Here is a 25715-nt window from a genome sequence, read left to right on the forward strand (position 1 = left end):
GACGGATCCGCAAAATGAAGAATGTTAAAGGAATCACAGCCGAGAGAGAGAGAGAATTTTTTTTTGTCCGGCACCCAGAAAGAATTTCGGGTTAAATGAGTGTCTTGAGGATCCGCCAGAGAAAAAAACTTTGCAAGCTCCGTTTTCAAATCTTTGAGGATGGTGACGGACAGCAACTTTTGGCGGATCCTCAAAAAAAACGGATGCAACGGACAGCCATCCGTCACAATCCGCCATTAATGGAAGTCAATGGGGAAAAAAACGGATCCTCAAAAGAAAATTGAGGATCCGTTTTTTTCAAAACCTGGCGGATTGTGACTGATTGTAAAAAACTGAAGTGTGAAAGAGGCCTTAGTCATCTGTAGTATAATCACATTTCCAGTTTTCTTGTTCATTGAGATTATTATGTGGAGAAGACTCTTTTGGCTTCCAGTGACTAGTCATTGTATATTTCCATGAAATATCAGCACACAGTGCAGTTCACATTGTTCAGAGCAGAGACACGGTAGCAATGCGGATTCAAATGTATAATGGCGAAGCCTAGCGGACCCTACTCACTTCTAGCAGGGACCTTCAAGGATCCGGAATAACTGACACCAAAAGCAGCACCTCACAGATGTATCTGCCCATGCACACAATGCTCATGTATCTCTGATGAGGACATGGACACAGCTCAGTAATAAAGGAGACCCCTTCTGTTAGTGTGTGGTATTATAGTCTGGTGAAACCAGCACTATGTAGAGGGCGGCACGGTGGCTCAGTGGTTAGCACTGCAGCCTTGGACACCAAGGACAACATCTGCATGGAGTTTGTATGTTCTCCCCGTGTTTGCGTGGGTTTCCTCCAGGTACTCTGGTTTCCACCCACACCTCAAAGACATACTGATAGGGAATTTAGATTGTGAGCCCCATCGGGGACAGTGCCAATAATGTCTGTAAAGCACTGCGGAATTAATGGCGCTATATAAATGAGTAAAATAAATAAATACAGTAAGAAGATAACAGATGAAACAGCGTGCCTATAGAGTGACATTCATCTCAAGTGTACACGGTTATTAGGCAATATCCCCCCCACAATGTATATATCTGCCAGACCCTAAAAATGTGAAAGTACTTACGTATTTGTTTTGCTGCCAGTCATTTCGAGTGCATTTGTGGACGTGACATATGAACTATGCTGTCATAATGCAGATATACCTGCTGCTTAGTACTCAGCCTGAACCATCATCTTTCTCTGTCTGTATATATATATATATATATATATATATCTCGGTAAAAGTGTATCTTCAAGTTGTTACAAATGTGTTTATATTTATAGTAATGTACATCATCGTAACATTCTGAGATGGGTGCATTTACTAAAATTGTAAAGAGATACTTTTGACTTTTTATTTGATGCCTTTCTCTTATAAGCTGTAATGGTTATGGCTGGCAAACCTTCAAGTAAAGGAAGCTTCAAATTTAAACAATTCTTTTATTAACACATAAACATATCAATTTAAAAGGGGAATTAATGAAGAGAGTGCTACACTCCCAGGGTATACAAAGCATCCCTTACAACACAATTGCCCTCATAGAAATGTATCATAATAAAGCGGGACAGTTAATCAGTACATTGCCACAAATTATTTCATGTCAATCTACTTGGTCAGCACAGATTCAAAACAGTGGGAATAGAAAAAAATGGACTGTCAAAGTGATAGAACACCCCACACAGGTAAATATACATATGTATTAAGGTCCTATGTAAAGTGCTTAGTGCATACAGTACAATGATAAAATATTAATAGCAAATACAAGTGCTGAACATAAATGCATACGTAATGGGCGGTGTTCACTATCTCAGAGTAGATGCATACTTGAAAATGTCTCAATTATCATAATAATGCACAATACAAATGCACAATAATAATAATGCTAGTAGATGTTCAAAAATTGATCTAACCTATCATGTGGAATGATTGCATGTACTAAAGTACGTGGCACAGATATGTATATATACAGTATATATATGTATATATCTGAAAAAATAAAGGGAACACTATTCCATTTGCAAAAGGCTGTTTGTGTTCCCTTTATTTCTTTGAGTAGTATATATATATATATATATATATATATATATCAAGCACAATATAAGGGAAGATTTCAGCAGGACAAACACATTGATAACATGCTAAATGAAGTGTTGATTAAGATATGGCACAATAAGCATAAATAAAGGAAGGACAACATGTGAGTGCAGCGCAAGGCCCCAACGTTTGCTTAGCATATAACTTCTTCTTGGGGGGATTAGTGTGCTAATAAACAAAGATGTGCTTTTTTTATTCTTTAGAAAATTAGTGGTGGCAGCAGTATGAATATGGCGCTTCCACCGGTGGCATGGCACTGATCCGTGTCACCCGTCCCATGTCCACACCCACATCTGACGATTCAAAATGGGGGCGTGGAACACGCAATCTCATAAACGAGTCTCCACAGATACCCAATACCGGGAGCCAAGGGAAGCGCTCACCGCACTTGAACTTCACAAAATTTAAGTTATTAGGTGCCAAATACTTCAATTGCCAATGTCTCCACAACAGAAAGGGGAGATCTTAAAAAAAAAAAATGTTATTTCTCTCTACAGCAAATATTAAATTGCGTGTACAGTTCAACGTGAAAAATTGGGGAAAGGTCCTCTTGAGGTTAATCAAAGTTTAGTTCGGTGAAAGTATTTTCCTTCATCTGACCCTGGACTACCCTTTATTTAATATAAGTAATTAAAGGTTTGTCTAACAGAATGAACACTCAACTCAGATCCAACCTGTACAAAGCAAGCATCTTCCAGTAATTGCTTCCGAAATCTTTCTTGCCTTCGAGCTAAACAAAGAAAATCAATGTGCCGGCATGTTTATTAACAATGTCTTTTCCCTTATTGGAAACAGTCTGAATAGCATCACGTATAAATCATCCTTTTATCAGGTACAAAACTTCCTGTGTGAACGTCTCCACTGACAACACTTGGCCCAGTCAAAGTCTTATATGTAGCCTATGCAAACACTGTACTGCTCAGCAGATGTGCAATGTGTCATGCTGTGCATCGGTGTTTAGTCTTGATTACTGCATTGTGTTGTGGAAGACGATTCAGTCATTAGAAGAACACAATCTGTTGTGTATTATCAATATAAATAAAAAGTTAATGTAGCATGCATTTCTCAAACTAACCACAGCTTGACACACACATTAGACTTATGCTGTAACACTGATCTCATATTGCCTCCAATCTATCTTCCAGTGATTTGCTTGGTAAGTGGCACCCAGAGAATAATATTGTATAAGAAAATACCATCATAAAATCTATAGGCCACATCATCAAATCTTTTACACCACAATTCTGGCTTAAAAGCTTTGAAAAATCGCAAAGCTTTGGTGCAGCGCAACGTTTTGCAACTCTTGGCATTCTCACACCATCTCCTACTAAGCGGGCAGAGCAGGGGTGAAACAAGGGCATGGCAACCCTGGCTAATAAAATTCAACAAATGTAGTAAGGTTTGTATTGTATTCAGATGTGCTGGATTTATTAAGAGGTGTGCTCTTAAGGAATCAGGCTACTCATGCTCCACTCAGCCTCCTCATCAAGACCAGCATTAATACTGCTAGTCTTCATGAATTGGGGCCTGTGTGTAGTAAATTCCACACTCCTTAGTCCAAAATAGTGGTTCATGATACCTGAAGATTTACATCCATGCACACAATATTTACTACTTGTGTCATGATAGAGAAGATGTAGTTTGTAGTCTTATTCCTGTAAATGTCACCCAGTATGTTTGCATGGTATATGTCATTTAAATGTAGGACAGAGGGTCAAATTATGTAATGAAATATAAAGAAATAAAGTCTACATTTAAAGCTAACCTGTCAGCTGTTTTGGCAGATATAAGATGCGGCTGCTGCCTTTCAGGGCTTATCTACAGTATTCTATAATGCTGTGGATAAGCCCCCGATCCGACCTGCAAAAGAAGAAAATTAACTTTTATTATAATCACCCAGGGGGGAGGTCTGGTCCAACGGACGTCGGTATGTCCGAGTCCGGTGCCTCCCATCTTCGTATGATCGCCGCCTTCCTGCTTGCTTAATGGTCCCCGGCATTGCGCTCCTGCTCAGGCGTACTTCTCTGCCCTGATGAGGCCCCAGACCTGCGACACCCATCAGACCAGACCACACTGGAGACCCCCCCGGCAAGCATAATAAAACTTATTTTTCTTTTCTTATCTTTCAGGTTGGACTAGGGGCTTACCTACAGCAATATAGAATGCTGTAGATAAGCCCTGAAAGGCAGCGGCCGCATATTATAGCGGCCAAAACAGCTGACAGGTTCCCTTTAATAATAATTCTGATTATAAATCTTATGTCCAATCATATAGCAGTGCACTGCAGAAATATAAATTCATCATATATCAGTATAAATGGAAAACTTATTGCTGAGTCTCTGAACCATCAGGTAGTTGAGATGGTGAAATGTACACTTTGCACTTTTGTGAAAGCATTGAAATGATTAATATAATTAATAATAAAAGATATCTGATCAATGAATAAAAGCAATGTTAAAGGGGTTTTCACAACACTGTGCAGTGAGTGGTTTCAATGAAACTTCTGCAAATGGCAGTGGTACTTTGCTTTCTGAATCCATTTTGATAATAAAGCTTTGGTTATGTATGTGTCTCTCATTATGACATAAATGTGTACACTTTTTTTGTAACCCTTTAAACCATTATGTCTTATATGTCTGAGTATATGTTATATATGTATATTTTGTCAGATCTTGTTTTTGATTTCTTTTTTTTTTATGATGGAAGTCAGTGATAGTTGTATGCAGTCTGTTATATCCTGTTTTAAGGGGAAAATTCTCTATTTTTTTTCTTTTTAAATATAGTATTTTTAGGGTACGACCAGGCGGTGGTGTGGCAATGCCCACCCGCTTGATTGTAAAACAAGATTGCGCCACTGTGGTGGGCAGAGTATTGCCCGGTCTTGACCTCCTCTTAACAGGATGGAGAAACGTTATGTGAGGTTTTCTACACTATTAACCATTTTGACATTCATTCACATTCCAGGAGAGCTAATACTAAGTTCTCGGTTTACAACTTGCAGCTGACAGAACATTTTGGCATGCACACAATTCTTTTTCTTTGTTTCCCATTTGTCTGGTGATATGAGAGCAGCGCTGAGCTAAGAATTAGTTTCAGGCACATCAGTGAGACCAGGCCGCTGTAGTGGAAGTAGGGCTTATCGGTACTAGAGTATCACTATGCTATAATATAGTGCACAGTAAAACCTATGTGAAAAGATGTCCAGACTGCTGTGACCGACTTAATACAAAATACATATGAGATATAGGGGTGAAGGAACAGGTGTAAATGTACTCTTGTCAGCTGAACATCTAATAAGCAAGAACAAAACAAAACTTTGATACAGTGAAAGTTGTTATCATGCATTATTTTAACTTTATGTGCATAAAACCCCACAGTCTGTATAATAAAACAAGGGAGCTATATATACTAGAAAATATCTTGCATTTTCCATATCAACCACTTCTTCATGAATGATTCACGGTGGCATTTTTCATTAGAGCAATTGTTTACGAGCACCATGTCATCTTTTAGTTCAATATTTTGGTTTTTAATTAAAAAAGCCCTACTTTTTATAAAGGCATATTGAAAAATTATTCCGCAAAGAATTCTATTAACTTAAATTAAAAAAAAAAAAAAGGTAAAAGTAGTGTTCAAAGGTGGACATTGGCTTTACGTGAAATGTGTGTCCTATGTGCAGAATGCAGGGCTTGAATGTTGTTTTTGTTTGTACCATTCTAAATTTTTTTCTTTAAGGCTTTCATGTCCCGGAAAATCAAATTTGTATAATGCCATTAATCTGTTGCATCCACCTCAACCTGATCCCAAACCAGGCTGCTCCTTTAATGATGAACCATCTGAGGCATTCCTCTATAGTGGAAGGGTCAGCTGTCTTAGGTCTACAGCTTGCTCTCTTCCATGCTTTCTTCACATCTTTCTTTCTCTAGTGCTGCTTAACACTGGCTATGACTCTTAATGAGGTTTTCCTTTGTGCTTGATCTAACCATGTGGTAGAACAATACAAATTGAACATGGTTCTGTCAAGCACCATGGAAGGCCACATACTTTCCTGCCGCATGGCATGCTGGGATTCTTCTACTTTTAAAAGGTGAGAAATACATTTCAAGAGGATATTAAATCTAATAAAAACATTACATTAATTATAACCTCAAAAATATTCAGTGATAAAACATAACAATCCATGAGCATGTCATCGACTTGTGACGATATCTGCTTCCTCATATTTGGTACTCCTCAGTTCCACCCCAGATCATGTTCAGGGTTCTTCCAACCAAATATGAAATGTTTTTGAGATTTTTTTTTTGTGGAAAATAAAAATAACAGATAAAGCAGCCAGATAAACAGAGCTACATTTTCACTTGATGACACATTTTTTGCATTGAATTAGTAAAACTCTTGCCTTCACTAACTCAGTTCTATTATGTCTACATTATGGTAAGGTCATTGTTTGCCATGTGTGCAATATTAAAGGGAATCTGTCACCTCATTTTTGGCCTATAAGATGCGGCCACTGCCATCAGGGGCTTATCTACAGCATTCGGTAGTGCTGTAGATAAGCCCCCAATGTAACCTGAAAGATAAGAAAAATGAGTTAGATTATACTCACCTGGGGATCCGGTCCGGTCCGATGGGTGTCGCGGTCCGGCGCCTCGCATCTTCATACGATGATATCCTCCTTCTTACTTCTGCCACGTCTCCTGCGCAGGCGTACTTTCTCTGCCCTGTTGAGGGCAGAGTAAAGTACTGCAGTGCGGAGGCGCCGGACCTCTCTGACCTTTCCAGGTGCCTGTGCACTGCAGTACTTTACTCTGCCCTCATCAGGGCAGATAAAATACGCCTGCGCAGGAGTCGTGGCAGAAGTAAGGAGGAGGACGTCATCTCTAGAAGATGGGAGGCGCCGGACAGCAACACCCACTGCCCCAACCCCACCCCCCGATAAGTATAATCTAACTTGTTTTTCTTCTCTTTCAGGTTACATCGGGGGCTTATCTACAGCATTACAGAATGCTGTGGATAAGCCCCTGATGGCGGTGGCCGCAGCTTATAGGCCGAAAATGGGGTGACAGATTCCATTTAAAGGACTCAGTATTATCCTTTATAGAATAGCACTTGGGCAATACGTCACAAATTCTGGGATCCCCACTACAAGAAACGGGCTATTATCAAATGAGATCTATGCGCACAGGTGCTTCCATTCTTCATTGACATGACACAGGAAGCATACATGAATCCTTGTTAAAGCATATAGTCACCTTTGAACACCATTTTAACATTATAGATATACTGTATATGACCTGTATAGAAAGAGGTTGTCCTATCTGTGGCATTAGCTCACCAACTGTATATGGATGGCACATGTGCTCCGCTCACATTTACACAATATGGATAAAGTAATGTATGGTTTTCAGGGTATAATGTCTTTTTTATGAAAATTTGGCTTGCTTTACTTGTGGTTGTGGCAAGTATTTTTGATATAAGTTTAAGCTTTGAAAATATCACGTGAATGTAATACTATGATGCAGATTTTCATAAATGCAGTTGTGGAAATATTTTACTACATTTGCTTGTTTTGAAAATCTGCCTGCATTTTTTCCATGTTTTTTTTTTCTGTATGGTTGTGGCATGGCATGTAATAAAAAAAACAAACCACGCAGCTGAACTGTGAATGCAGCTCTCGGCTTTAGTACAGGCAGTTATTAAGAAATAATGCAGTACATAATCTCAATAACGCAAAGTAATATTGTCACTTGAAAAGTTATACTTATCTGGGACATTTATGTAAAATCAACTGGATTTTTCACACTCAAACATTCGCTGAGAGAAAAATGACAAGTCCTTGTCAAAACCACAACAGATAAGCTGCAGTTTCAGCAAAAAAATCATCATGCTGTTAAGTCCAAATAGTATTTGCCTATCAACAGAACAAGCAAAGAACAACTAAAACCTGCAAAATTGTCAGCCTCAATACTGGATGTAAGTCAAAAATAGTACACTGTACAATTATGGTAGTTTACAAAGTTAAAGCTATTATTTTATTATACTTTTCCATATTGTGGTTAAATATAAACTCCTCAACATTTAAATTGCAGATTTAACCCCTGAGCCCGCATCTTTCCAGGCACATGTTAGTTGATATATACAGCTGACGTGTCCACAACAGCCACAGGTGGAATAGTGATCCACCCATGGCTGCTAACTAGTTAAATGCCGCTGTTAATTTCTGACAGTGGCATATAACTTGCAATCACCGGAATCACGTTGTAAATCCCGCCTTCGGTGACCCCATCACATGATCGCGGGTCACCGATGGGTCGGCATGACAACCAGAGGTCTGAAGCAGACCTCTATGGTTGTCATTGCCGGATTGCTGTGAGCCCTGACCTTGTAGTCGGCGCTCATAGCAAGTGAGCATTTCTAATACACACAGGCGATATGATCATCGCCTGTGTGTAGCAGAGGTGATCAGATTATCTCAGCTTCTAAACTATTAGAGTCTAGAGAGACTATTAAAGCATGCAAAACGTAAAAAAAAGTTATTAAAAATCTTAAAAAAAATAAAAAAGTATAAAAGTTCAAATCACCCCCCTCTCGCCACATTCCAAAAAATCAAAATGTACACACATTTGGTGTTGCTGCTTTCAGAATTAACCCACTCGCTAAACACTGTAGAGAGAATAAAATTCAAAATGTCAATTACTTTCAAAAGTACAGCTTGTCCTGCAAGAAAACAAGCCCTCACATGGCCATATTGACCAAAAAATAAAAAAGTTATGGTTCTGGAAAGAAGGGGAGCAAAAAAACAAAAACACATAAATGCTAATATCTGTCGTGATGGGGTTAAAGAAGCCCTCCCATCAAAATTTTTATCCTCTTTATATATTAAAGATGATATTGTATAGCACTGTGTACTTACTATTGCTCATTTTGCCTTTCTACCCACCTAATTCTTCTCTTTTACATTAGGTCTATGACATCACATGATTAAAACTAACAGTCTGAATCCTTCTAAGCTCTCTGTAGAAACGGGAGGTACAATTTCCTTGTATGATTCATAAGTCACTATAAATGTCCCTGGCAGGGGGAGGAGGGAGCAGCTGGGTCAGATGAAGTGGGGAATGATAAATGCGGGGACAAGAGACAATATAGTAAAAATAAATGTTATTTCTATAGCGCTGACATATTCCGCAGCACTTTACATTTCAGAGGGGACTTGTACAGACGATAGACATTACAGCATAACAATAATCACATAGATCATAACAGATACCAAGAGGAATGAGGGCCCTGCTTGGAAGCTTACAATCTATGAGGAAAAAAGGTAGACACGAAAGGTGGGTGGTAACAATTGCCCTGATTGTTTGCACCAGCCATAATGTTAAGTGTGTAACAGTACAGACACAGAGGGCTGATAGACGCATAAAGCATGTGGGAACATGATGCGGGGAACCTGGATATGGTAAAACTTTTGACTGTTCCACACAGGGATAGATTAGGTTAATGTGTTGAGGTGATAGGCCAGTCTGAATAAATGCGTTTTCAGGGCACGCTTAAAATTGTAGGGATTGGGGACTAATCGTATTGACCTGGGAAGTGCATTCAAAAGAATTGGCGCAGCACGTGTATAGTCTTGGAGACAGGAGTGGGAGGTTCTGATTATTGAGGATGCTAACCTCAGGTCATCAGCAGAACGGAGGGCACGGGTAGGGTGGTAGACTGAAATGAGGGAGGAGATGTAGGGTAGTGCAGAGCCATGGAGAGCTTTGTGGGTGATGGTAATAAGTTTGTACTGGATTCTGGAGTGGATGGGTAGCCAGTGTAATGACTGGCACAAGGTAGAGGCATCGGTGTAACGATTGGCGAGGAATATGATCCTGGCTGCAGCATTCAAGACAGATTGGAGGGGGGAGAGTTTGGTAAGAGGGAGACCGATTAGAAGAGAGTTACAATAGTCCAGACGAGAATGAATAAGAGAAACATTAAGAGTTTTTGCGGAGTCAAAAGTAAGAAAAGGTCGAATGCTAGAAATATTTTTGAAGTGCAGATAACAAGAGCGAACCAGTGACCAGATGTGGGGGCAAAGGAAGGCTCGGAGCCAAGTATGAACCCAAGACAGTGGGCATGTTGCTGGGGAGTAATAGTGGAATCACACATGGAAATGGCAATGTCGGGTATAGGTACATTAGTAGTGGGAGGAAACACAAGGAGTTTAGTCTTTGACAGGTTCAGTTTCAGATATAGTGAGGACATGATGTTAGACACAGCATTTAGGCAATCCGCTGGTGTTTTCTAAAAAGGTAGGCGTGATGTCAGGAGAAGAAGCGTATAATTGGGTGTCATCAGCATAGAGATGGTACTGGAAACCAAAACTACTGATTGTGTGAACAATAGGGGCAGTGTACAAAGAGAAGAGGAGGGGGACTAGGACTGATCCTTGAGGAACCCCAACAGTAAGGGTTGTATGAGCATATGAGGAACCAGCAAAAGATACAGTAAAGGAGCGGTCAGAGAGATAGGAGGAAAACCAGGAGAGAATGGTGTACTTGATGCCGATGGAGTGGAGCATAGTGAGGAGGAGCTGATGATCCACAGTGTCGAATGCTGCAGAGAGATCCAAGAGAATTAGCATGGAGTAGTGACCATTAGATTTAACTGTTAGTAGATCATTAGAGACTTTAGTGAGGGCAGTTTCATTAGAGTGTAAAGAGCGGAAACCGGATTGGAGAGGGTCGAGAAGAGTTATCAGAGAGATAGCGGATCAGATGGGAGTGGACCAGGCGTTCCAGGAGTTTAGAGATGAAGGGAAAATTAAAGACAGGTCTATAGTTAGCGGCAAAGTTTTGGTCGAGGGATGGTTTTTTAAGAAATGGATGTATGATGGCATGCTTAAATGAGGAGGGAAAGATACCAGAAGAGAGAGGTTAAATATTTTAGTTAGGTGAGTGGTGACAGCAGGGAAAGGGACTGGAGGAGATGTGACGGAAATGGGTGACTGGTGCAAGTGGTCAGGCGAGAAGATGCAAGGAGCCTGCTTACTTCTTCTGTGACTGGTTCAAAACCAGAGAGTGAGCTAGATGCAGTGGGGGAGGGAGGATAGTGCATGGTATGAGGTGATTGGGAGATAATTTCCTGTCAGATATGGTCAATTTTTTCTTTGAAGTAATTGGCCAGATTGTTAGCTCGAAGCTCCGTGGTTGAGGCCTACACTCTTGTGTTGAGTAGACAATGAAAAGTATCAAAGAGACGTTTAGGGTTATTGGACAGTGAGGTGATGAGGGTGTTGAAATAGGTTTGTTTTGAGAGGTGAAGGGCAGTGTTGTATGTTCTAAGCATAATCTTATAATGGATGAAATCTTCGTGTAGATTGGATTTTCTCCACATACATTCGGCGCACCTGGAGCACCGCTGCAGGAAACGTGTTTGCAGGGTGTGCCAGGGTTGTCGCCGTCTGTGTCATGTTGTTCTATGTCTAGGAAGTAAAAATTCATCCAGGGCACTTTGAAGTATTTCATTGTAATGCTTCAATGCAGAATCAGGACATGAGAGGGAGGAGAGAGGGGCCAATGAAGACTGCAAGTTCTTCATAAGTTTCTGGGTGTTAATAGCCTGTATATTTCTATAAGTATGGACAGTGGGGGTGACCTGAGCGGCCTGGCAGTTCTTGATAGAGAATGAAAGAAGGTTGTGGTCAGAGAGTGGGAGAGGGGAGTTTGCAAAATCATCCACTGCACAAAGCCGAGAGAAGACCAAGTCGAGGGAGTTTCTGTCTTCATGCATTGGAGAATTAGTAAGCTGCGAAAGGCCAAATGAGGAAGTTAGAGATAAAAGGTGAGTAGCAGATGGGGATAGGAGAAGAGCAATGGGGATGTTGAAATCCCGCATGATGAGGGTAGGGATGTCACAGGAGAGAAAATGTGGAAGCCAAGTGGCAAAATGATCCAGGACCTGATGGGAGGGGCCGGGAGGATGATTCACCACCACCACTTGCATGGAGAAGGGGACGTAGAGTCTGACAGCATGGGCCTCAAAAGAAGGGAAGACAACTGAGGGTACTTGAGGGATAACCTGAAAAGTACAATTTGGTGATAGAAGCAGACCAACGCCTCCACCTGCTCTATTGTCTGATCTTGGGGTATGAGAAAAGTGTAGTCCACCATATGAAAGAGCAGAAGCAGTCTTACTGCTGGATCCAGGTTTCGGTAAGAGCCAGGAGGTTAAGAGAATTTGAAAGAAAGAAGCCATGGATGAAGGAGAGTTTATTGCACACTGAGCGAGAATTCCAAAGGGCACAATTAAGAGAGACAGAAGGCATGCAGGGAATATTAAGGCTATAAACCCACGTATGCAGTAAATTCCTGACTGAAAACCGGACTCCTTCCCAGAAAACGCGTGTTTTTTATGCGTCTTTTCCAGAGTGTCCCCAGTCTCATAGAAAATAGTTACAAATGCGGATTTTTCTGCGAAATTAACCCCTTTACTCCCAAGGGTGGTTTGCATGTTAATGCCCGGGCCAATTTTTACAATTCTGACCACTGTCCCTTTATGAGGTAATAACTCTGGAACGCTTCCATGGATCCTGGTGATTCTGACACGGTTTTCTCGTTACATATTGTACTTCATGTTAGTGGTAAAATTTCATTCATCTAACTTGCATTTATTTGTGAAAAATACTAAAATTGCCGTTTATTTTGAAAATTTCGCAGTTTTCCAACTTTGAATTTTTATGCTCTTTAATCACAGAGATATGGCACTCAAAAACCTTAATATGTAGCATTTCCCACATGTTTACTTTACATCAGCACAATTTGGGAGCCAAAATTTTTTTTTGTTAAGTTATAAGGGTTAAAAGTTTACCAGCGATTTCTCATTTTTACAGCACCATTTTATTTTTAGGGACTACATCACATTTGAAGTCACTTTGAGGGGTCTATATGATAGAAAATATCCAAAAGTGACACCATTCTAAAAACTGCACCCCTCAAGGTGCTAAAAACCAGATTCAAGAAGTTTATTAACCCTTCAGGTGCTTCACAGGATTTTTTTAATGTTTAAAAAAAATGAGCATTTAACTTTTTTTCACAAAAAATATTACTTCAGGTTCAATTTTTTATTTTACCAAGGGTAACAGGAGAAATTACACTGGAAAAGTTATTGTGCAATTTGTTCTGAGTACGCCGATACCTGATATGTGGGGGGAACCACTGTTTGGGCCGTTTGACTTTTTTAACTGCAAAATTGGCTGGAATTCAGATCGGATGCCATGTCACGTTTGGAGAGCTCCTGATGTGCCTAAACAGTGGAGACCCCCCACAAGTGACCCCATTTTGGAAACTAGACCCCCCAAGGAACTTATCTAGATATGTGGTGAGCACTTTGAATCCCCAAGGTCTTCACAGAAGTTTGTAACGTACAGCCATACAATTAAAAAAATCATATTTTTTCCACAAAAATGATCTTTTCACCCCCAATTTTTATTTTCCCCAGGGTAACAGGACCCCAAAAGTTATTGTGCAATTTGTCCTGAGTATGCCGATACCCCATGTGTGGGGGTAAACCACTATTTGGGTGCATGGCAGAGCTTGGAAGGGAAGCAGCGCCATTTGACTTTTTTGGCTGGAATTGAGATCGGACGCCATGTCGCGTTTGGAAAGCCCCTGATGTGCCAAAACAGTGGAAACCCCCCAATTCTAACTCCAACCCTAACCCCAACACACCGCTAACCCTAGCCCTAACCCTAATGGGAAAATGGAAATAAATACATTTTTTTTATTTTATTATTTTTCCCTAACTAAGGGGGTGATAAAGGGGGGTTTGATTTACTATTTATGGCGGGGTTTTATATTTGGCAGCTGTCACACGCTAAAAGATGCTTTTTATTGTAAAAAAAAGTTTATGCATCACCAAATTTTGAGAGCTATAATTTTTCCATATTTTGACCCACTGAGTCATGTGAGGTCTTATTTTTTGCGGGACTAGTTGATGTTTCTATTGGTATCATTTTTGGGCACGTGGCTTTTTTTTTATCGGTTTTTATTCCGATTTTTGGGACGCAGAATGAACAAAAACCAGCATTTCATGAGTTTCTTTTGAGGGGTGCGCTTACAGCGTTACACGTCTGGTAAAATTGATAAGGCGGTTTTATTCTTTGGGTCAGTATGATTGCAGTGATACCTCATTTATGTTTTTTTTATGTTTTGGCGCTTTTATGCAATGAAATCAATTTTATATAAAAAAATAATTATTTTTGCATCGCTTTATTCTGCGAGCTATAACTTTTTTATTTTTTGACTGATGATGCTGTGTGGTGGCTCGTTTTTTGCAGGACAAGATGACGTTTTCAACGGTACCATGTTTATTTATATCCGTCTTTTTGATTGCGCGTTATTGCACTTTTTGTTTGGCAGTAAGATAATAAAGCATTTTTTACTTTGTTTTTCAGTTTTATTTTTTAAGAGGTTCAGTAAAGGGGTTAACTAGTGGGACAGTTTTATAGGGCGGGTCGTTACGGATGCAGCGATACCAAATATGTGTACTTTTATTGTTTTTTTTATTGTCAAAAAATGAATTAATTGGGGAATTTTTTTTTTATTTAATTAGCGATTTTTTTCTATATTATTTTTACACCTTTTTTTTAACTTTATTACACTGTCCCATCACTATCATGTAACAGATCGCTGATCTGACACATCACAGATCGCTGTGACAGATCAGCTATCTGACACAGGCGCTGCACAGGCTTCCTCATGCCTGCGCTCTGCAGGCAGTGAGGGAGCCGGCTCCCTGCAGGCCCCCTGAAGGTCCCCGCCACTATATTGGATCCGGGGACCTGCAGGTAAGGAGGCCCCCAGGGCAGCGCAGCACATCGCACTGCTCTGGGGGTCTCAGGAAAACATGGAGAGAGCCCCCTCCCTGTGCGCTTCTCTCCTATGCCCCCGGTACACTGCGATCATGTTTGATCGCGGTGTGCCAGGGTTTAACGTGTCGGGGGCGGTCCTTGACCGCCACTGAAACATAGTGGTGGGTGTCAGCTGTGATAAGAAGCTGACACCCGGCTGCGATCAGTGGCGCTCCCCACGGGGGGTGTCCTTGATCGCTATGACGTACTATTCTGTCCTTGGGACTTAGGTCTCAGGTCACATGGATGGAATAGTATGTCTAATGTAGGAAAGGAGTTAATGAGCATGCTGCATTTTTTACCGTGATCCGTTTTTTTCACGGAAAAAAGCGCATCAATATGCACAAAAAGTGCAGAATTCATTAAAATGAATGGGATGCTTCTTGTAAGCATTTTTTAAGCGTTTTTGCCGGTAAAAACCCTTAAAAAACGCGAAAAAAACGCTTACATGTGCACAAACCCTTATGGTATTAGAGGGGTTTCTGAGTGTAGCAGTTGGGGGGTTTGACTTTCTATAACATGGGGGACCAGGGTTGGGAGCAATGTCTCCTGCGACTAGGAGAAGGAGGATAGAAAGAGTGAGCAGATGGTTAAGTGATTTGTGAGAGCGTCTCTGATGTTGAATGATGGGACTGAATGGATCTGTGCAATTTAGCAATGTGAAAAGAGCGTGAGTGCTATACATAGGAGAGGAAAGGAGTGAGGGGCCAATATGGATGGAGTGTAGAGAGTTAATGCCAGGGCAGTGGATGTGTGTGATTCCAATGTGACCTTGGGGACTATTATACGCCTTTCTCTTGGAGTGATCTCTATTGGTTGACCGCTCCTGTGGAGGGTAATAATGACATTTCCTCCAGTGTACGCAATTTTTAACTGTCAAGTAGTAAAGTCCAAACTCTTTATAAATTATTTTTTAACCCTTTAATGAACGTCAATACGTCTTTTAACTGACCTGAGATATGAGACTAGCATCCCCATACAAGTAACAATCCAGCAGCTGTCGGCTGTACACTATAGCTGATAACTTGCTGCATCAGCCATGATCAGTGTTGTCACCATCCATATCTGTTTAACCCCTTAGGTGCTGCTGCCAAAACTGACTACTTCATATAAATGTTTAAAAGAGTGTGACTTCTTCCTCTTTATCCCTATTGGCACCCTGAGATCATGATTGTGTGGTCCTGATGTTTGCCATGGCAATTCACTAGCAAATAGCGGCCTTAGAGTCTGCCGGCTATAGTAACATGTTCAAAAGTCAGTGACAAATTAGGTGGTGAAAATCAACTTTTTCATTCCTATCATGCCACTTTGTATTAATTCCTGAAAAGCACCTGAAGGGTTAATAAACTGTCTGATAGCAGTTTTCAGTATGTCACGTTTTTAAAATGGTATAACTTTGGGGGGGTTTCCCAATATATAGGACCACTAAAGTCACTTCAAACCTGGATAGGTCCCTAAAAAAAATAATTTTGTACATTTCCTTGAAAAAATGAAAAATTGCTGTTCCTTTTTTAACTTCCTAAAATACTAACCAAATAAAGTACAATTTTATAAATGGTGCTGATGTAGAGCAGACATGTGGGAATTATTATTTATTAATTTTTTGCTATGGTTTGACTATCTGAATTAAAGGGATAATAATTCAAAGTTTGAAAATTGCTATATTTTTAATTTTGTCAAATTTCTGATATTTTTTTATAAATAAACACAAAACATATCAACCTAAATTTACCATTATCATAAAGTATAATGTGTCACGAAAAAACAATCTCAGAATCACTGGAATTTGTTGAAACGTCCCAGAGTTATTACCACATAAAATGACACTGGTCAAATGTTTAAAATTTGGCTTTGTCACTAAAGGGTTAACCTTTTCCAGGCAGATAAACAAACTTCTTTCCTGAGGTTCTCAGAATCTTTTTTGTTCATGCAATGATACACTTCCTCAAGCAGGTGTTGTGAAGATGAGACTTTGATGATCACGGCACTTTATCCCCTTTCCTACATTAGACATACTATTCCGTCCATATGACCTGGGACCTAAGTCCCAAGGACGGAATAGTACGTCTAGCGCGATCAGCGGCGCTCACAGGGGAAGCGCCGCTAATTGCGGCCGGGTGTCAGCTGATTATCACAGCTGACACCCGCCACTATGTGTCAGGGGCGGTCACGGACCGCCCCCGACACATTAACCCCCGGCACACTGCGATCAAACATGTCCCACTAGTTAACCCCTTTATTTAACCCCTTAACAAATAAAAATAAAAAACGAAGCAAAAAATAATGCTTTATCATCATACCGCGGAAAAAAAAGTGCAATAACGCGTGATCAAAAAGACGGATATAAATAACCATGGTACCGCTGAAAACGTCATCCTGTCCCGCCAAAAATGAGCCACCACACAGCATCATCAGCGAAAAAATAAAAAAGTTATAGCTCGTAGAATAAAGCGATGCAAAAATAATTATATTTTATATAAAATTGTTTTCATTGCATAAAAGCGCCAAAACATAAAAAAAAGACATAAATGAGGTATTGCTATAATCGTACTGACCCAAAGAATAAAACCGCTTTATCAATTTTACCACACGCGGAACGGTGTAAAAGCACCCCTCAAAAGAAATTCATGAAAGCCCTGGTTTTTGTTCATTCTGCGTCCCAAAAATCAGAATAAAAAGCGATCAAAAAATGTCACATGCCCGAAAATAGCATCAATAAAAATGTCAACTCGTCCCGCAAAAAATAAGACCTCACATGACTCGGTGGGTCAAAATATGGAAAAATTATAGCTCTCAAAATGTGGTGATGCATAGACTATTTTTACAATAAAAAGCGCCTTTTAGTGTGCGACAGCTGCCAAATATAAAAACCCGCCATAAATAGTAAATCAAACCCCCCGTTATCACCCCCTTAGTTAGGGAATAATAAAATAAAAAAATATTTATTTCCATTTTCCCATTAGGGTTAGGGGTGTGTTGGGGTTAGGGTTGGAGTTAGGTTTGGGGGGTTTTCCACTGTTTGGGCACATCAGGCGCTTTCCAAATGCGACATGGCGTCCGATCTCAATTCCAGCCAAAAAAGTCAAATGGCGCTGTTTCCCTTCCGAACTCTGCCATGCGCCCAAATAGTGGTTTAACCCCACATATGGGGTATCAGCGTACTCAGGGAAAATTGCACAATAACTTTTGGGGTCCTTTTACCCTTGGGAAAATAAAAATTGGGGGTGAAAAGATCATTTTTGTGGAAAAAATATGATTTTTTTAATTGTACGGCTGTACGTTATAAATTTCTCTGAAGCCCTTGCTCAACATATATCTAGATAGCTTCCTTGGGGGGTTTAGTTTCCAAAATGGGGTCACTTGTGGGGGGTTTCCACTGTTTAGGCACAAAAGGAGCTCTCCAAACGTGACATGGCATCCGATCTGAATTCCAGCCAATTTTGCAGTGAAAAAGTCAAACGGCGCTCCTTCCCTTCCGAGCTCTGCCATGCGCCCAAACAGTGGTTCCCCCCACATATCAGGTATCAGCATACTCAGGACAAATTGCACAATAACGTTTCCAGTCCAATTTCTCCTGTTACCTTTGGTAAAATAAAAAAATTGGATCTGAAGTATTTTTTTTGTGAAAAAAAAGTTAAATGTTCATTTTTTTTAAACATTCAAAAAATTCCTGTGAAGCACCTGAAGGGTTAATAAACTTCTTGAATCTGGTTTTGAGCACCTTGAGGGGTGCAGTTTTTAGAATGTTGTCACTTTTGGGTATTTTCTATCATATAGACCCCTCAAAGTGACTTCAAATGTGATGTGGTCCCTAAAAATAAAATGGTGTTGTAAACATGAGAAATCGCTGGTCAACTTTTAACCCTTATAACTTCCTAACAAAGAAAAAATTTGGTTCCCAAATTGTGCTGATGTAAAGTAAACATGTGGGAAACGTTATTTATTAAGTTTTTTGTGTGTCATATCTCTGTGATTTAAGAGCATAAAAATTCAGATTTGGAAAATTGCAAAATTTTCAAAGCTTTGGCCAAATTTCCGTTTTTTTCACAAATAAACGCAAGTTATATGAATGAAATTTTACCACTAACATGAAGTACAATATGTCACGAGAAAATAATGTCAAAATCACCGGGATCCATGGAAGCGTTTCAGAGTTATTATCTCATAAAGGGACAGTGGTCAGAATTGTAAAAATTGGCCCGGGCATTAACATGCAAACCACCCTTGGGAGTAAAGGGGTTAAATAAAATAGGTTACCCACTCACACCTACAGTAATTGTCATCCCATTATTTGACCATAATTTCACTTTCTGATATGAGATCATTTTCCTCATTTAAAAATGACAAAGTCTAAATCATTTTGATCTTTTTGGTACTACATATCTACTTTTAGGACCATGTGGAAATCTGATGTACAGTAGTTTTTGGTCATAGTTGTGCAGAATTATTAAATTCTAAAGGGTTCACAATCTGTTAAATTTCACTGTACTGTTATAAGTAAAAAAAACTCTACTAAATGGTTTGAATTCTATGATTTTTTTGTATCAAAGTCTAAAGGAGAGTTCTTAATAATAAGGAAAAACAACCTCTGATAAACAATATCATGGGCAATGGCCTATAGCTCAGTAATATTCTTTGTCTTGCGTGCTGCAACCACATTCAAATCTCCCTAACACATGATAAATGAAACAAATTATGTAACAAAATCTATGGCAAAATGCAGAAGCAGATGTGAAAAATTAAGTTACTGCTTCTATAAGAGGGAAAATATCAACCAGACGCTGCTACTCACATACACTTAATTTATCGTCCATCAGCAAGTGTGACCACCTTTATAAAAGTAGAAGTTTTGTCACTTTGCTGGTGTGGAGCATTAAGGCATCAGTTAACAAAATGTCAAGAAGTAAAGAACTCAGCAATAACCTTAGAGAAGTAAGGGTACCGTTACATTTAGCGATGCACCAGCGATCCCGACTAGCGATATGACGTGGTCAGGATCGCTGGTGCATCGCTAAGTGGTCGCTAGTGAGCTGCCACACAGGCAGATCTCACCAGCGACATAGTGGTGGTCGAGGATCGCTACTTACTTGTCAGATGCGGCGATCCTGCGTCCTCCCGCCCGGCTCCACGCGTCGCTTGTCGGCGCCACAGGAAGCCCAGCAGGAAGCGCCCGACGAGGAATGGTCCAGGAGCTTCTCGCGCGATCAGCGATAACCAGCGGGGAGCCGGTCGGAGGTAAGTATCAGACATAGCGATATCGCTAGCAATATCGCTGCAACGTCACAAAATCGGTGACTTTACAGCAATATTGCTAGCGATATCGCAGTGTGTAACGAGGGCTTAACTGCTGCTCATCAATATGGGAAAGCTTTTAATGCCAATACCAAACTATGCAGAGTCCATATTTCTACAGTGAGAAAGATTATTCACAAGTGGAATACTTTCAAGACAGTTTGCAATCTTTCCAGGAGTGGACATCCTAGCAGATTTACCCTAAGGTCAAACTGTGTTCAGTTACCTGAAAAAAAGCTACAGCTCAGAACCTAAGGGTATGTGCCCACGATGCAAATTCGTGTGCGGAATTTGCTATTTTTGGCAGAATCCGCAGGTCAAAATCCGCGCGTTTTTCCTGCGGATTTCCTGTGGGTTTATTGCTGATTTCCTGCGGATTTTGTGCGGATTTGGCATGCGTTTTTACACCTGCGGATTCCTACAATGGAATGGGTGTAAAAACGCTGCGGAATCTGCACAAAGAATTGACATTGACATGCTGCGAAAAATAAACCGCTGTGTTTCCGCGCTGATTTTTCCACAGCATGTGCACAGCGTTTTTTTTTTCCATTGAATAACATTGTAATGTAAATCACTGGGAAATCAGCAGCGGATCTGCAGCAAATCCGCAACGTGTGCACTTACCCTAAAGGCATCAATTAGCAGTACAATTAGGAAAAGACTGAGCAGGTATGGCTGGATTGAATGGGTGAATAGAAGAAAGCCTCCTCTTAAAAAACAAACTTGCATCTGAACAATACACAAGACTCATGGATCTATGTCTTTTAGACCAATAAGTCCAAAGAGAAGGTGTTTGGCCATAATGCTCTGCGCTACATTTTGCAAAAACCAAACAGAGCATTTCAGCACAAACTCTGAAGCATGGTGATATTGTTTTTTCTAATATATAATCTCTGTCTCCTCCCACTCAGTTTCATCCCATTGCTTCTAGTCTTTCCTTGTGCAAATGAGAATAAAGATGATTCTTCTAAAACATTAATCCAGTATCGCAGATGCTCGAGTCCCAGTCCTGCATGTTTTGCGGCTCTTAGCCAATAAACATGCAGGGAATGGTATTACTATGAATGGCTGACTGCATATCGTATTAAGACCTGATAACGCTAAGCAGCTGGACAATCACAGTAATGCTGTTTCTTCTTTTTTCTGTATACTGCCCCTATTCAACCAAACATCAGCAGATTTTGTTTTCATTACCATCTCTATACTATCCCTCTCCAAGACTTTTCTCATGCTGCACCAGTTCTCTGGAATGCACTATCCCAGGCAATCCAGATAATTTCCAGTATCCACTGTTTTAAGCACGGCCTAAAACCACATTTAGTTAGACTTGTCTACACCGTGTGCAGAATTATTAGGCAAGTTTTATTTGAGAGGATTCTTTTTATTATTGAATAACAACTACTGTATGTTCTCAATCAACCCAAAAGACTCATAGATATCAAAGCTTAATATTTTTGGAAGTTGGAGTGGGTTTTTTTTAGATTTGGTTATCTTAGGAGGATATCTGTTTGTGCAGGTAACTATTACTGTGCATAATTATTAGGCAACTTATTAAAAACCAAATATATACCCATCTCACTTGTTTATTTTCACCAGGTAAACCAATATAACAACACAAAATGTAGAAATAAACATTTCTGACATTCAAAAATAAAACAAAAAAAATCAGTGACCAATATAGCCACCTTTCTTTACGATGACACTCAAAAGCCTTCTATCCATAGATTCTGTGAGTTGCTTGATCTGTTTACGATCAACATTGCATGCAGCAACCACCACAGCCTCCCAGACACTGTTCGGAGAGGTGTACTGTTTTCCCTCCCTGTAGATCTCACATTTTATGAGGGAACACAGGTTCTCTATGGGGTTCAGATCAGGTGAACAAGGGGGCCATGTCATTATTTTTTCTTCTTTTAGACCTTCACTGGGCAACCACGCTGTGGAGTATTTGGATGCATGTGATGGAGCATTGTCCTGCATGAAAATCATGTTTTTCTTGAATGATACCGACTTCTTCCTGTACCACTCCTTGAAGAAGGTGTCTTCCAGAAACTGGCAGTAGGTCTGGGAGTTGAGCTTCACTCCATCCTCAACCCGAAAAGGTCCCAAAAGTTCATCTTTGATGATACCAGCCCATACCAGTACCCCACCTCCACCTTGCTGGCGTCTGAGTCAGAGTGGAACCCTCTGCCCTTTACTGATCCAGCCTCGGGCCCATCCATCTGGCCAATCAAGAGTCGCTCTCATTTCATCAGTCCATAAAACCTTAGAAAAATCAGTCTTAACATATTTCTTGGCCCAGTCTTGACGTTTTATCTTATGTTTCTTTTTGAAAGGTGGTCGTTTTTCAGCCATCCTTACCTTGACCATGTCCCTGAGTATGGCACACCTTGAGCTTTTTGATACTCCAGTAACGTTGCAGCCCTGAAATATGGCAAAACTGGTGGCAAATGGCATCTTGGCAGCTTCACGCTTGATTTTCCTCAATTCATGGGCAGTTATTTTGTGCCTTTTTTTATCAACACGCTTCTTGCGACCCTGTTGTATATTTGCCATGAAACGCTTTATTGTTCGGTGATCACGCTTCAAAAGTTTGGCAATTTTAAGACTGCTGCATCCCTCTGCAAGACTTCTCACAATTTTTGACTTTTCAGAGTCCGTCAAATCTCTTTTCTGACCCATTTTTGCCAAAGGAAAGGAAGTTGCCTAATAATTAAGCACACCTTATATAGGGTGTTGATGTCATTAGACCACACCCCTCCTCACTACACAGATGCAAATCACCTGATTTACATAATTGGCAGTTGGCTTTCAAGCCTATACAGCTTAGAGTAGGACAACATGTATAAAAAGGATGATGTGATCAAAATACTCATTTGCCTAATAATTCTCCACACAGTGTATTAGCTCTCAACACTGATTTAATTAACTAGTTACTGTTCTCCCTACCATGCACTCAATAGCACTTTATACAATTACTGGCTGGAGACTGGTTCTCATTTGAATATGCCTATTTGTTATATTGATGGCTGGACCTTACATGACAAGCACTTTTTATGTTTTTTAGTCATCCCTATTTCTTCATAGATACACTCCTTTTACTTTGTGTTACTCTGTAATGTCATAGATTCCTGAGGAGACAATTTGCATATTCCCAGTGCATTCTGGGATAAGTGAAGAGTCTCCGTGAAGCTCAAAGAACACTGGATTTTGGCCGTTGCAGTTGAAAGGAGGACATCGGTAAACCGGCAGGCAATTTTGGCTTGTTTTTCACCGCTTTGATATCTCTTTAACAGTAAGAACATGGAAGAGGCCAGGAGCCCTTTGGTGAGCTGCATTTCTTGCTACATGTTCATAGACTTACCAGTGGAAAAGCCAAACTTCACATGCCAGAAATGCAAGCTTGTGTCCCTGTTGGAGGGAAAGTTGCAAAATCTCGAAGAGAGGTTAGCTACATTGAAAATCACTAAGGTAGGTGAAGAGTTCTTAGAGCAGAATTATCTCTTCATGTTACAGAAAGAGAAGAAATTCGAAGTGCACCAGAAGAAACAGAGAAATGGAAGCATGTGACACATAGAAGCCAGGAGGATTGGGAGGCAGTCAGCACCCATACTGCTCAGGAACCAGTACCAGGCTCTCACGCAGGAGAACGATGAAGAAATACATCAAGATAAGACTTTACCCACAAAGAACAACCTTGTATGCCCTCAGAGTCCTCCTGGATGAAGAAAGAATAATGTTGTGAAGAAGAAACTGAGAGTTGTAGTCACGGGGCATTCCCTGTTGAGAAGAACAGAGGCCACTCTCTGCAGACCAGATATAACTTTAAGAGAAATGTGCTGTCTTCCAGGTGCAAAAATTAAAGATGTGTCTGACAGTCTGTAGGTCTGAAGAGTCCTGATATCCTATCACCCATTTCTGCTAATACATGTGGGGACAAATGACACCGCAAGAAAAGACCTAGAATCCATCTGCAGTGACTTTGAAAACTTAGGTAAGAAAGTGAAAGAACTTGGAGCGCAGGTTGTCTTCTCTTCCATCCTCCCATTGGATGGCCATAGAACAAGGAGGTGAAATAAGATTCTGCAGGTGAACAACTGGATATGTTGATGGTGCTGTCAGCAACAATTTGGATTTCTGGATCACGGAGTGAATTACCTATATGATGAACTGCTTGCTAGAGATGTGGTGCACCATACAAAGACTGGAGAACATGTATTTGGAAGTCACCTTGCTACACTCATCAAGAGAGCTTTAAACTAGAACTATGTGGGAAGGGAAGCAAAAGGCCAGAAAAAGCCATACACCTGATAAATACTATTGAGAACTCTGCTATCAGAAGTGGAAAGGAAGAACAAAGACAAAAAATATAAATAATACAAATATTGGAGGAACAGAAATCAATCACAAACTAAAATGTTTCTATACAAATGCACAAAGCATGGGCAACAAACAAGGAGAATTGGAACTACTGACACAGGAGAAGAAATATGATGCAATTGGAATCACTGAAACTTGGTGGGACAATACACATGATTGGAATACAAGACTAAGTAGGATGCAACTTATTTGCAAGAAACAGACTTGATAAATGAGGAGAAGTTGTCGCATTGTTTGTAAGAAAAGTGTATATCTGCACAGAGATTGAAGCTTCAGAGACTGGGAGTTCTGTGGAAACTGGGTAAGAATACAAGGAGAGAACAATGGAATGGACATCATTGTAGGCATTTACTACAGGTCGCCTGTGCAAGCTGAAGACATGGATGAAATCTTTATGCATCAAATGGCCAAGTTCTCCAAAAAATATGACACAGTGGTTATGGGAGATTTCGACTATCCAGACATTTTTTGGGAATCTATCTCAGGAAAAACTAACAGGTCAAGCAAATTCTTATTCTCTCTTGCTGACAACTTTATCTTCCAAAACGTAGGGGAGAAAACAAGGGGATCTGCTACCTTGGATCTAATCCTTATAAACAGGGAGGAAATGGTTTAGGAGGTAAGAGTGGCTGGGACCATAGGAGGTAGCGACCATGCTATTTAGAATTTTGGATAACTAGAGGAGGAAAACCTGTGAAGACTGACTTCAAGGTTAGATTTCAGAAAGGCAGATTTTAAGCGACTCCGAAAGCGAATAAGAGGGATCCAATGGCTGGATATCCTTAAGGACAAAAATGTCCAGGATGGATGGGAAATATTGAAAAATGAGATTCTCAAAGCACAATCATTAACAAATCCAAAAAGAGAGAAGAATACGAAGCATTTAAGGAAACCAGGATGGATGAACACCGAACTTAAACACATGCTAAAAAGGAAGAAAGAAATGTTTATCAATTGGAAAGAGGGAGGCATATCTAAAGAAGAATATATTGCTGTCTGCAGAACCTGCAGGGCACGAATCAG

At 40.3% G+C, this 25715-nt stretch overlaps 1 protein-coding gene across 2 annotated transcripts in view; it reads left to right on the top strand.

Moving 5' to 3' along the window:
* Nucleotides 1-25715, top strand: part of SLIT3 (slit guidance ligand 3) — a 1050869-nt gene that overhangs the window by 775640 nt on the left and 249514 nt on the right. The gene's annotated exons all lie outside the window — the stretch shown is intronic.

The sequence above is a fragment of the Dendrobates tinctorius genome, unplaced genomic scaffold (genome assembly GCF_039654945.1).
Source record: "Dendrobates tinctorius isolate UK_male_01 unplaced genomic scaffold, ASM3965494v1 ptg000036l, whole genome shotgun sequence".
NCBI lineage: Eukaryota > Metazoa > Chordata > Amphibia > Anura > Dendrobatidae > Dendrobates > Dendrobates tinctorius.